Source organism: Tupaia chinensis, unplaced genomic scaffold (assembly GCF_000334495.1).
Source record: "Tupaia chinensis unplaced genomic scaffold, TupChi_1.0 Scaffold000350_1, whole genome shotgun sequence".
Lineage (NCBI taxonomy): Eukaryota > Metazoa > Chordata > Mammalia > Scandentia > Tupaiidae > Tupaia > Tupaia belangeri.
Genome location: NW_006159844.1, coordinates 9197514 through 9211542, shown reverse-complemented (window position 1 = coordinate 9211542; position 14029 = coordinate 9197514). Strand labels below are relative to the sequence as shown.

Below are 14029 nucleotides of genomic sequence, written 5' to 3'. Positions count from 1 at the left end.
ATAAATAACTTTAAAATTGGCGAAACTCCCCCACATTTTTCTGAATAGAAAATTAATTATTCAGTCTATGTCTAAACAATTATTGGTCTAAAAAATATGCATCTATTATTCAGAGAATAAATGTAGAATATTTATGTGTGAGAATTAAAGAACTTGTATCGCAAATAAATCACATCTCAAATGATGCGACATAGATTTGGATAGATTTTCCATTTATTTACAGCAAAATTGAATGTTTAGGGACCAGCAGTTAGCGTAATGGCTATGTCGCTGAACTCCCATGTAGGCAAACGCGGTTTGAGCCCCGGACCCGGCGACTTAAATTCATGCTGGGCATGTGCGTGCGTGACCAAGATCCCGAGAGGAGAATGGAGGATAAAGGATTGTGGCGTGGCCGTCCCCCATGGGGGGTGATTTCTCGCTTTCTGTCTCTCCATCTCTCTCTGTCTTTCTGGTGAGCACACGCGCACCATAGGAAAAAAAAAATGGAATGTTTAGCCCACCTTTTGATCCACAACTAAGGTCAACCTTATAGGATTTTCCATTTGAATGAGTGTTATCGACCACTAGAGGGAGAAACAAGAAAAGCTTTGAAAAATTGGATAAATCCGAGATTAGTTAACTGCTAGCAGTGAAATAGACTAATTGCAGTGAGATGTCGACTCCAGGAGGGCACCAGCATGTACCATCGATTACTGGAAATATGTTGATTTGATGGGACCTTATAGAAAAGACGTGACAGAAAGATGATGTGACTTCGCTAAAAGATGGCAATGATATGTTCTATGACTGACCAGTTAAGTTATCATTTCTTCAACTTTATCTTTGCTCAAAAAGTAAGTGCAAAAAATAAACCTATCTAATAAGGATGAGTAATAAAAGGATTAAAAGCTTCAAACTTCAAAGGTGGGAAAAATGGCAGAAAAGGAAAAGTATTAACATAATCAAAATTTTTCTATACTTTGCATTAAGTGCTTTTGATTAATACTTAACTTTAGGGACCAGCAGATGGCAAAATGGTGACATTATTGGACTCCCACTTAGTCAGCCGTGGCTAGAGTCCCAGATCTGGTGTCTTAAAACTCATGCCAGAATTGGAAGAGTGTGGAACATATACTAGATGGAATACTACTCAGACATTAAAAACAAACAAACAAACAAAAAACCCCCCAAAACAAGACTCTGGCTTTTGATAAAAAGTGGATGAATATGGAAGATTTACTACTGAGTGAAGCAAGCCAGGCTATGAAGGAGAGACATTGTATGTCTCCACTTTATAAATGTACCGACTGTCCACACTTTATGGCTGAAATGGAAAGATTAGAGGATATAGAAACATGGAAAATGGTTATAGATACTGGATACAGTGTGAGAAGAGGGTGGGAGAAGGAGGAGAGTCTGAGGAAAGACATTAAGGAAAAGATAGAGAGGCACAACATTTATGGAACACAGAAATGGATGATCTGTTGATGAAAACGTGTATAGTATTCTCAACTGGACTGGTAAGAAGTGTATTCATGTTGGAAAATTCGTTTTAAAAGCAAAGTGATATATAATGATTGAATGTATAAAAGAAATTAAAACATATTTAAAAACAACAACAACAACAAAAAACTCGTGTCAGGCATGTGCGTGTATGTGCCCAAAATTCCAAGAGGTGACTGGGGAAGAGGGGATTGCAGCATGGCCATTCCCCTTCAGGAGTCATTTCTTGATTTCTTACCTTCTGTCTCTCTGGTGAGTGCATGTGCCCTACAGCAAAAAGCTCTCAGGAAAACAACAACAACAACTTAACTTTTTTTTTTTTAAGAATTATTTTAAAAAATTTATTTATTGGGATCAGCAGTTAGCGTAATGGCTATGTCGCTGGACTCCCATGTAGTTGACCATAGTTCGAGTCCCAGACCTGGTGGCTTAAAACTCACGTCCAGTGTGTGTGCGTGCGTGCCCAAGATCCCAAGAGGAGAAAGGAGGAGAAGGGATTGTGGTGTGGCCATCCCCCCTGGGGGGTGATTTTTTGCTTTCTGTCTCCCTCTCTCTTTCTGGCGAGTGCACGTGCCCTATAGCAAAAACCTCTCCAAAAAGAATTTATTATTATTTTAATTTCCTGTAGGTCACATGCACTCACAGAGAGGGGAAGAAGGCAAAGTGAGAAAGTGAGCTGCCAGGTCCAGAACTCAAACCAGATTGGCCATGTGGGACTCCAGTGCCTTAACCACCATAGCACCTCCTCGCCTCTAGAACATATTTGTTAAAAAGTTACTGGAAATTCAAGCCAGCTAAATGTATATTTATTATTTTAATTTCCTGTAGGTCACATGCACTCACAGAGAGGGGAAGAAGGCAAAGTGAGAAAGTGAGCTGCCAGGTCCAGAACTCAAACCAGATTGGCCATGTGGGACTCCAGTGCCTTAACCACCATAGCACCTCCTCGCCTCTAGAACATATTTGTTAAAAAGTTACTGGAAATTCAAGCCAGCTAAATGTATATTTATCTTAAACTTCTCATTGCATGAATATATATTAAGAGACAATATCTTTTTTTTTTTTTTGGAGAGATTTTTCACTGTAGGGCGCGTGCGCTTGCCAGACAGACAGAGAGAGACATAGAGACAGAAAGCGAGAAATCACCCCCCAGGGGGGATGGTCACGCCGCAATACCTTCTCCTCCATTCTCCTCTCAGGATCTTGGGCATGCATGCGCATGTGCCCGGTGTGAGTTTTAAGCCACCGGGTCCGGGACACGAACCGCGGTCGACTACGTGGGAGTCCAGCAACATAGCCATTACGCTAACTGCTGGTTCCCAAGAGACAATATCTTTAACTCTATTATTTAGTTAGAAAATGTTAGGATGACATGGTTGCCCAGTGGTTAAGGAAAGCTGGATTCCACATGACTGATGTGGAGAAATGCAGGAAAAGGGATTGTGACATGACTGCATCTCATTGGGAGGTATTTTCTCTCTTTACTCTCTCTCTGTCTCTTTCTGGTGAGTGCATGTGCCCTGGCAATTAATAAAAAAAGGAAAATGAAAATGTCTTTGAACCATTTGTTGTCCACAAAGTTACTATCTCCTTTAGTCGTCAAGAAAATATATCAAATATATTAATTCAACAAATAAATGTTGAAAATCTACTCAATGCAAGGTACTTGGGAGACTCGAGATTGAATCGGTCATGATCTTTTCCTCAAGAAGTTTATAGACTAAAAAAATCTATTCATAAAATCCATAAACAAGGTAGATGCGGGTCACGCCATTAGAGAAATAGAGCCAGAACAATATATGTGCTGAGTGGGAGAAGTTGCTTCTAGTTTGGTGTATCTGTTGGTCGTGCACAAAGACAGTGGAATCAGAGAAGGCTTTTTGAAGGAGGTAGCATTTGAGCAGGGCCTAAAGATGTTTAGGATTTAGAAAGGTGTCAACAATTGGAAAAACATTTCAAGTGCAGGGAGATGCATAAATTGAGGTGTGGCTGTAATGTACCACTGGGCAAATGCTAATTGTATAAACTTCACAACTGAATTGCATTGAGCAGAGGAAAGGTGATTTAAAAGACATATGTCTAGTCCAGCATGGGATATAAATTCAGTTTAGCCTATAATTATGTGTGGTTAATTTGATGGGTTAACTTGACTGGGTCACAGGAGCCCAGACATTTGGTTAAATATTTTTGGGGGTCTTCTGTGAGAAATTTTTAAAAAAGAATTATTGAATTTAATTTTATTTATCCATTTGTTTTATTTTAATTTGACTAGAGAGAGAGAAAAAGTGAGAAAGCAAGCCACCAGGTCCGGAACTCGAAGCATGGTCAGCCAGGTGGGAGTGTTCAGCGCTTTAACCACCATGCCACCTGCTGGTCCCCAAGAAAATTTTGGAATTAGATTAACATTTACATGCATAGACTGAGTAAAGCAGATTGCCTTCCATAATGCTAGTGGGCCTCATCAAATCAATCATAATGTGGGTGGGAGAGAGCCCCAAAGCCTGATGCTCCCCCAGGTAAAAGAGAATTCTCCTGCCAATGTTAATAGCTAAAGAAGCCTTCTCTCAAAGCTATATATTAAGATCAATTCAGTTTGCTTCCAGAAGGGGAAATCTACTATATTTTAAATCTCCCTCTACTAAATATATTACATGACTCAAGTACACCTACCTTCTGGTTAAATTTATGTCTCCTGTCTGACAAACCTTCCAACTAGGGCAGCCACTCTTTCTGGTTCTACAAGAGCCTGCTGGTCTTTGGTTCAAATTGGGACATCAGCTTTGCAGATTTTGGACTTTCCAGCCTCCAGCATGATTAATATTATATCATTAGTATTATAGTATTACATTTAAAAATATAATATAATATTATACATCTGCCTATCATCTAGTTATCCTACTGGCTCTGTTTCTTTGGACAATCCTGACACTATTAATACTGTTTAAAAATAAACACCTATTAATTCATCAACAAAGAAAAAGTTGTGTGTTGATACATAACATGGCCGAGAGGCTAAAAGAATCCATCACCAATAACCGTTCTTTTCTAATAAAATGTTCTTTATTGTTATTGTAATTTACCTTTCTTTCAAGTAGAAGATGTTATCTATTAATTTTATTTCCTTTTTTTGGAAAAATTTTTCTTTTAGCATTGATGAACAACCAGAACAAGTTTATACAAGCTTGAAAAATTAGATAGTTGAATAGTCTCTTTATTTTGAACATAATTTAACTTTTGTGCTTGTGATCTAATATTCTGTACCTACAAATGCCATCCACAAGGGAGAGAAAATATATATTCTTTATGATGTTTATGTAGACATATTCTAAAGGTCCTAAATATAGTGAGAATAGTGGCAATAGTGCTAGCCATAAATTTAAACAGTAGGTGTACTTGAGTCATGTAATATATTTAGTATGGAGAAGTTAAAAGTATAGTAGATTTCCCCTTCTGGAAGCAAACTGAATTGATCTTAATATATTACTTTGTGAGAAGGCTTCTTTAGCTATTACACTGGCATACTGGCATTATGGGTTGTTCCCGAAGATTCTGAATTATTCAAAAAGAGATTTAAAAGCACATTCAGGATTTAAGCTTTGGATTAAGGTTTAAAGGTAAAGCAAAGTTGTTTTTGTTCTCTTTTTAAAGTAGCCTAGAGGATCTTTTGGTAAATCGTATAAATATTTTAGTACTTTTTATTCACTAAATATTCATTCAGTTGGTGTTTATGGCCATCCTTTCCAATGTTGTTATGGTCCACATGGGATCTTATGATTTTTGAACAGCAGAGGCTGTGGTTTCAGATTCTCTAGTTCTTCACTTGTAGGCTTTTGTGTAGGGGTAGCCTCTAGGATATTGCATGAGGCAAAGGGTATAGAAACGAAGTCATTACCGAGGGCAGTTTGGCCCCTATCATGCCACTCAACCAAATTTAAATGCCTTTCAAAAGAAGAAAGATTGAAATCTAAACATAAATGATGTATTGATTATACCATATACTAAACACAGTAAATTAGTTTGATTCAATAGATTAAATCAGCTTGATTCCTCTCTTCCTCCAGAAAAAGGACTGGTGGTAGAAGCAAAAGAAAATCTTTTCTCCGCCTTCCATATCTTCTGCGGTGTCTGGCTGCTCCAGACCGACTGCCACCTGTAGTATTGTACCATAAAGTGCTGCTAGTTGCTAAGAAAAAGTTTTTTTTTTTAAAGCTCTTACAGTACAAACGAAATAACAGGTAAAAATGTCTGAGACATATGGGCGTATTGATAAATATGAATTACATCTGGATTTACACAATAAACGCTTGTTTAGGTAAGTTCACAAACTTGCATTTAGGCAATTGCATTTTATATGGAGCCCAGATGAAATGACATTCACCTTCCACCAGATAGCTGGGGTCCTAGTTAGAACTATATGCTTCTAAAAACATCCTCATAACCATGTGATTTCACACTTCTGTACCTTGCTTATGTTTTTCTCACCTGTTCAGAATTCTGTATTTTGTCCTTCAGGATTTAGCATGAATTTATGTCCTCTTGGAAGTGTTTTCCCACTTCATCATGGCCTAGGTGTTTCTTGTCTGTACTCCCAGAACATCTTGTGTGTAATCATGTAATTGAGCTCTAATGTATCTGATTTTGTTACCTGCATATCCAACTATAATTTCAAGGCAGGTTGCAAAATACAAGGACCAGTGAATAGTCAGTAAGTATTTGTTGCATGCAGGAAATACTTGAAATTCATCTTTGGGGTCTCCTCAAGTCCATACTTATTTTTCTTCTTCTCCTTTGTGGTGCCCCACCCTACCTGATCCCATATCACCGTTTTTATACCTTCATTCATTCTCCTGCTAGCTTGCTGATGGTTCCTATTGCCAGCTTGTATCCAAGACTGGAATAAGTCACTTATATCATGAATTACAAACTGCCAACTAGTGCAAAAGATGTTGATCATCCATTCGAAAATATTGAATCCTTCAGTAATTAGCTTACTAGGAATTTACCTTTATTTTGAGATGGACTTGATGCTGCAATCCTCCAGCCTCCATAGGTTTTTGCCATAGGGTGGGCGCCACCACGCCCTTTACCTTTATTTTGGGTTAGCCCATGGCCTGGTGGTCATGAGAACTGGATCCAATGTAGTCAACTGTGCTGTTGGAGTCTCAGACTTGGTGACTTGAAAAACACACCAGACATATGTGCATACGTACCCAAAATCCTGAAGGAGAGAAAATGGAGGAGAAAGGATTATGGCATGATCATTCCCCATTCTTCAGGCACCATGAGAGGGTGGTTTTCACTTTCCCTCTTTCTCTTTGTCTCTCTGGTGCTTGTGTGTTGGCAAATTTTTAAAAAAGTTTATCTACATTTAAAAATGTATTGCTCTATCCATTTATAAAAATAATACATATTCCCTATAGAGAATGTTTTAAATTATGGAATATCATCAACAATAAAAATGACTGATCTATCATATATAGATAAGCACTATCAATATTTTGGTACATTGACACATATAACAGTACTTCTCTATACATATGTACACTTCTCTTTTTTGTGAAATTGTAATTAAACTGTATAAGGTCTTTCATCTTGGCTTTATACTTAACATTATATTATAAAACATTTTTTTAATAGACCATAGTTCATTTTATTTTTAAAACCCATTATGCCATGAATTCATAGGGTTTAGGTTCCAGAAGCTCAGGCTCCTTTCTATTGGTTCTCATACAGTGTGTTTCTCTGGGTAGAGCAAGCTGGCACTTCAGGTGAACCCAGGTACCTTTCTCTTTGGCTTCCTTCTTTATCTGTTTTCCTTCACACATTTTAGGAAGCTATCTCTGCTCTTAGAAGGCTTAATATGCTCAATATGCACATTGATTCTCTTGGCATAAGTCAGAAGAAATAATTAAGTCAAACCAATGTAAGTCAAGGACGGACATCACACTCAAAGTCCTTGCCCTCAGGGTACTTACATTCTACTGATAGAGACAGACAGCAAACAAGAAAATAAAAATAGATAAAGGAAGGTAGAAATCAAGGGGGAAAAAAGAAGCACAATATATAAGAAACAAGAAATGGAAAATTATTTGTTGATGCTAACACACATGATAATATCCATGATTGACCCAATATACAGTGTATTCTGGATGGGGAATCTCATTTTGTATACTGTAATGATGTACAGTGAATGAGTGTAAATAAATAGATTTAAAATAAAATAAAAATAATACAAAATAAAGAAATGAATAAATAAAATTGATAAAAGAAAAATAGATTGCTTTGGTGCTCTGAAGGAAGCTTTGAAGTAGAACCTCACTTTGAGTAGGCTGGTGAAAAAAGGCTTTTCAGAGAGAGTTCACTGAGAAGGCACCAGCCATTATAATAAAGAGGATCATCTGCTGGGAAGAGGAGAGTGGCAAGAAATGAGGTAGAGAAAGGTAAGTGGGAGTCAAAGGGCCACATCATCGTTCTCTCTTAGGTGACAGAAGCTATAAATCATGGCAAATGTGTATGCAAATTATACAATTTGTAAGTATCAGAAAATCCACATTTTATCATTTTTAATGAAGACCTGCATTTTAACATTTAATATTATCTCCTAGAGATAATCTCCCTAACTCAAAAGAACGCCCCACCGTTGGAATTTGGGGCACCATGGACATTTCCTACTTTAGAGAGTTTCTACTCTGGTATGTCCTTTGTCATTATGGCCAAAGAGTCTGAGTAGATATTTTGGCCACATACTGCAGCTATGCATGGGCCATGATTTGTTTTCTTTCCTTTTCAATTAAAGTTAGTAAAAGCTGTCCGACCATGATTTCCTTGGATTTGTTGTTGTATATCTCCATAGTGGAGTGGAGTGAAGGTTTTTTCTTTCTTTTCTTTTCTTTTCTTTTCTTTTCTTTTCTTTTCTTTTCTTTTCTTTTCTTTTCTTTTCTTTTTTCTTTTCTTTTCTTTTCTTTTCTTTTCTTTTCTTTCTTTCTTTCTTTCTTTCTTTCTTTCTTTCTTTCTTTCTTTCTTTCTTTCTTTCTTTTTTTTTTAATTTGCTGATGGGTGTATGCACTCACTGGAGACAGATAAAAAGAGGAAAAGTAAGAAAACACCCCTCATGGGAAATGGTCACACCACAATCTCCTCTCTTCCATCTCTCCCTCCCTTTGGGACTATGGTCACAAATGCACACATGCTTGGTGTGTTTCTCAGGCTACCAAGTCTAGGACTCAAACTATGCAAATGACCAGGTGGAATCTAGCTGCCTCTACCACCACACCACCAACTGGCATAAGATGAACCTTGAAATAGTCTTGCCACATTCATACTCTCGATCTGTTTTTATTTATATATATATAGAGAGAGTGAGAGAAAGCAAGAGCACCCACAGTGAGGCATGGTTACTCTACAATTCCTCTTCCTCCATTTCTATATCCCATCAGGATTTTAGGCAAATATGCACATGTGCCTGGTATATTTTTCAAGCCCATAGGGTTGAGGCTCAAACTACAGTTGGCCGTGTGGGATCTGGCTCCCCATGCACTTCCCTTAGTTACTGTGCTATGGGGCTGGCCTCTTTATAAATATACATTATATAATTGAATATTATATATATAGAGAGAGATAATATATATGGACATTGATGTAACCTTTTGATTAGATAATTAAGGAGGAATTAATTTCTAAGAAGATTTATGATTATATCTGAGATACATATTGATATTCAACAACAGTAGCTGTTTGAAAATCTAAATTCTTAGCTTTGATTTGTTTGTGTTTATATTAGAAGTCAGGATTTGTATTCAGCTTTCAGATTTATTTTTTAGTATTGTGCATTGATGTTTACTGAGTATTTTCAGATTTATACATATTTATAAATGAAAGGCTTATTTACTTATTCTTTTTGGATCTAGATTTTGCTTATTTCTTTCTCATCAAAAAGAAAATGATCCTGTTACTGGAATTCAGATATTTTCAAGACCACTTGGAAATCAAACAAGATTATAGTAAGGAAAGCACTCTGTCAATTCATTGTCTAAAAAAGCAAGTCTATACAATACTTTTCCAATTGTTCACTTTCACAAGAGGTATTATTACAAGCAATCAAAACAAAACTATCTTGCATGAAATCAAAGGAAACCAGCAAATACTGAGTAATAATAGTGCACCAGGCCCTGAGAAGTCACTGTGGGCAATGGAAAAAAAATATAACCACTGTCCTCTAGGAGCTTACAGTCCAACAGGGGAGAGATGGAGGGGTAGAGGAAGATCCCTGAAGTCTGTAGAACACCTGCTATACCCTAAGGATTATGCCAAGTGCTTTTGAACAAATTTATCTCATGCATAGCTGAGCACATTATCATTTCTCAAATTCTTCTGTGTTATTCAGGTCATCCTCAGCTCCTGTCACTCTTATTCCGTGTCCACATCCATTCATCATTAATTCTGTTCCTAGAACCTCCAACAACTTTTTACCTGGCCTCATTGCCTCTATTCTCTTCCCTTTTTAGCCTGTCCTCCTCTGCTATTGTGGACAGTGTGAATGCCCTAAAATATAAAATAGTTAAACTAATTACAACTCTTTTGAGATGCAAGCAACAGAACTTATTTAAGAAAGCCTAAGCAGAGTTCAGCCATGCTCTGCTATGCTGAAGGCAGTATGGAAGATTGGAGTTCAATTTCTGGGTTGACTTGTACATGCTGTGTACATGCATGTGCCAGCGATCCTGGCTGGAAGGGAAGGCTAGGAGAAGAGTTCTTAGGAAAACCGTTGCTGGGTAAAAAGATTAGTAGGTATTTCTCAGAGAGGCTGAACATTTCAGTTGACTAGAGTGTAATGTCTTAGGAGTCAAAAGCAATAAGGTGGAAAAGATAATAGTTTGGGGACAAATTTGCAAGTATCTTTATCTAAAGCTAAAGAGTTTGAATTTTATTTTATAGACCTTGGGGACTTATTGCAGTTTTTTAAAGTGAGTGACATGATGAATCACTATTTAGGATCATTTTTTTTTTAGAGATTTTTGCTATAGATAGTGTGTGCTCACTAGAAAGACAGAGAGAGACAGAGAGACAGAAAGTGAGAAATCACTCCCCCCCCCGGGGGGGGGTGGCCATGCCACAATCCTTTCTCCTCCATTCTCCTCTTGGGATCTTGGGCACGCACACACACATGCGTCCAGCATGAGTTTAAGCCACCTGGTCAGGACTCGAACCGCAGTTGACAACATGGGAGTTCAGCGACATAGTCATTACGCTAACTGCTGGTCCCTGGGATAATTAATCTAAAGGTAAATTAGATGGATTATAATTGGGAGAAGGAAGAACAGAGTTTATTTGAAAGAAATTGTAAGTGTCAGATCTGATGATACGAGCACTGGAAGAATGTGAGTAAAATATTAGGGAGGATATTGTGATTTACTTGGATATAGTTGCAGATTTTTGTTTTGAAATTTTCATGAAATTTTTGTAATTATCATGCTGCTATGGAACACAATGAAAAACAAGCTATGTGTTGCAGTTTATATGGCTGAACCCATGTAGTTTGGAAAATTCTTTCTTTCTTTCTTTCTTTCTTTCTTTCTTTCTTTCTTTCTTTCTTTCTTTCTTAATTTTATTTATTATTTTCTAATTTGATGAGAGAAGGAGAGAGAGAGTGCAAGCCGCCAGGTCCAAGACTTGAACCGTGGTCGACCATGTGGGAGTCCAGCACCTTAACCACCACACCACCTGCCAGCCCCATGGACAATTCTTTTTAAATTGCCAGAAGGTGCATGAGCTCACCAGAGAAAAAAAGAAAGGAGAAAGAGAGAGAGAGAGAGAGCGAGAGAGAGAGAGAGAGATCACCCCCAATGGGGTGTGGTCATGCCACAATCTGTTCTTTTTCATTTCTTCATCCTGTCAAGATTTGGGCATACATGCACATGTGCCCAGCATATATTTCAAGTAGCCAGGGCTAGGATCTAAACCATAGTCAGCCATGTGGGATCTGGCTCCCTTAACCAGTAGACTATGAGACCACCCCTATTTCTGAAAGTTCTTTTTTACATTTTCAAATTTCTTTTTCTGGGAAATGAAGGAAAGGGGTTTTTGGCTTTGTTTATTTGTTTGTTTTGACCCTCTCTCCTGTTCTTTTCACCTGACTCTCTCATTATTGAGAGAATATTCTTAGAAATAATATAAAGCTGCAAATTTGGGGACTAGTTAGATAGAGAGGCAGAGAAAGTGACAAAGCAATAATGAATTGTTTTTAATTCAAAACTAGAGTTCCTATAACATGAAAAAAGTTAATCATCACCTAAGAGTATTGGTAAGTGAGTCTTTTTTAAGGAAACTGTCAATTTTCCATAGCACTTTCTGTGGTGAAGTTTATTTTAGCATTTATCACATTGCATTATAGTTATCTGTTCACCTGGGCTCTCGACACTGGGCTGTCAACTTCCTGAGGGAAGAGGCTTGCTTGTTATTAATCTTTAGATCTTGTCACAGGTACACAATAAATGTTGAATTATCTCTCATTTGATTATAGGCTTTTAAAGATACGGTCTGTGCTTCTTCACATAAGGTATAAAGCACTTGGAAGGGGTAATTGAACAAATGTTGCATATATATGAGTTCCGAAACTTTCCTCTGTCCTAGTTCTTTTGAGTTAGAGTGAATTAACAAGAGAGCTAGGATGGGTGAAGAATTTTCTGGAGGTTTGTATAGAAAGAAGTGAGGGATTACCTGGGATGTGTGAGGACAGTGGTGGGGAAGACTGTAAGGGGATTTTAAGAAGTGTTGATGTGAACTGTATGCTCTTTTCTTGGGGTTTGAACAACACTTGTAAAAGACTTGCGTTATTTTTGATTCTTTTTTGTTCTTGGATTTCATTTCTTTGATGACTCCATCCTGAAATAGAACATCAAGGATCATAGGTATAGTATGAGAGGAGTTCAAAAAGTTCATGAAGCTATAATGTATAGGGAATTAATGTAAAAAATAAATAAATTTAAAGAGAAAAAAAAGTTCATGAAGAATGGAAATTAATTATGAATTTATTTTGATGTAAAATTTTAGAAATGCATGTATAGTTTTTTTTTTCATAATACACATCTTCTGTAAGCTTTTTGAAGATCCCATCTGATAAGTGGTATATTTATGAAAGAAAGGAAAAGAAGAGAGAGCTAAAGAGAGAAGGCAATGAGGGCTGGGCGAGAAGAAAATAAGAAATGAAGTGGGGGGTTTGTTAACATCATATTTCATAGACAAGATCCATGGGGCTTGTATGCTTGCCAGAGAGAAAGAATGAAAGGGAAAGTGAGAAATCATCCCTCCAAGAGGGGGGGATGGCTATGCCGCAGTCGATTCTCCTCCATTCTCCTCTTAGGATTTTGGGCACACATGTACATGTGCCTAGTGTGATTTTCAAGCCACCAGGTCCAGGACTTGAATTGCAGTCAACCATGTGGGAATACAGTGCCTTAACCATATGCCACCTGCTGGCCCTCTAAACTATGTATCTTGATTTCCATTTTGAAACCAATATGGCTCATATGAATTAATATGCATAAATTATATTAGTTTTCTCTTAGACTGGTGAGATTTCCATTGAGATGTAAGGGCCTATGTGTTTCAGTGAGAAACAAATGCCTTAAAACAAGTTCACGTTGCATTAAGAAATATAGCTGAGCTTTTATTATAAATGAAATGAACAGTGTATAGTAATTTTCATTAAATACATAAAGCATTTAACATCTCAAAAATACCCTAATTATGTATTTTTAATACGAGTTATAGTAATGACCAATACTTTTTTTCTCAAGAAAATTTTCTTCTTAAAATCTGGTGTTTTGAGGGCTGGCAAGTGGCATGGTGTTTAAGGGCACTAGACTCCCATATGACCGACTGTGGTTCGAGCCCTGGACCTGGCGGCTTGCTTTCTTACTTTCTCTCTCTCTCTCTTGTTCACTATGTCCCTCTCTGGTCAAATTAAAATAAAGAAAGAAAGAAAGAAAGAAAAAAAAATATATATATTTTAGAGTTTTTTCTATAGGGCGTGTGCACTCTCCAGAAATAGAGACAGAGAGACAGAAAGTGAGAAATCACCCCCTAGGGGGGATGGCCATGCCGCAATTCCTTCTCCACCATTCTCTCGGGATCTTGGGCACACACGCACAAGCGCCTGGTATAAGTTTAAGCCACTGGGTCCAGGACTTGAACTGTGGTCAACTACATGGGAGTCCAGTGACATAGCTATTATGCTAACTACTGGTACCCCAAAAATAATTCTTTAAAAAAAAACTAGTGTTTTTATATAAGATAATATATATTCCTAGGATAAATAAAAACAAACTTTTCCCAGGGTTATATTTATTTAATTTTAAAGGATTATTTTATTTTAATACTATTATTATTATTTAGAGGTTTTTTTTTTTTTTTTTGCTATAGGGCACGTGTTCTTGCCAGAGAGACACAGAGACAAAAAGTGAGAAATCACCCTCCATGGGGGATGGCCATGCCACAATTCCTTCTCTCCCAGTATTTTCTCAGGATTTTGGGCACACACACACAT

At 37.3% G+C, this 14029-nt stretch overlaps 1 pseudogene; it reads right to left on the bottom strand.

The window, feature by feature from the left end:
• LOC102493136 (hsp90 co-chaperone Cdc37-like) overlaps positions 1–6439 on the bottom strand; it is a 9653-nt pseudogene extending 3214 nt beyond the window's left edge.
• Between the last annotated feature and the right edge of the window lie 7590 nt (positions 6440–14029).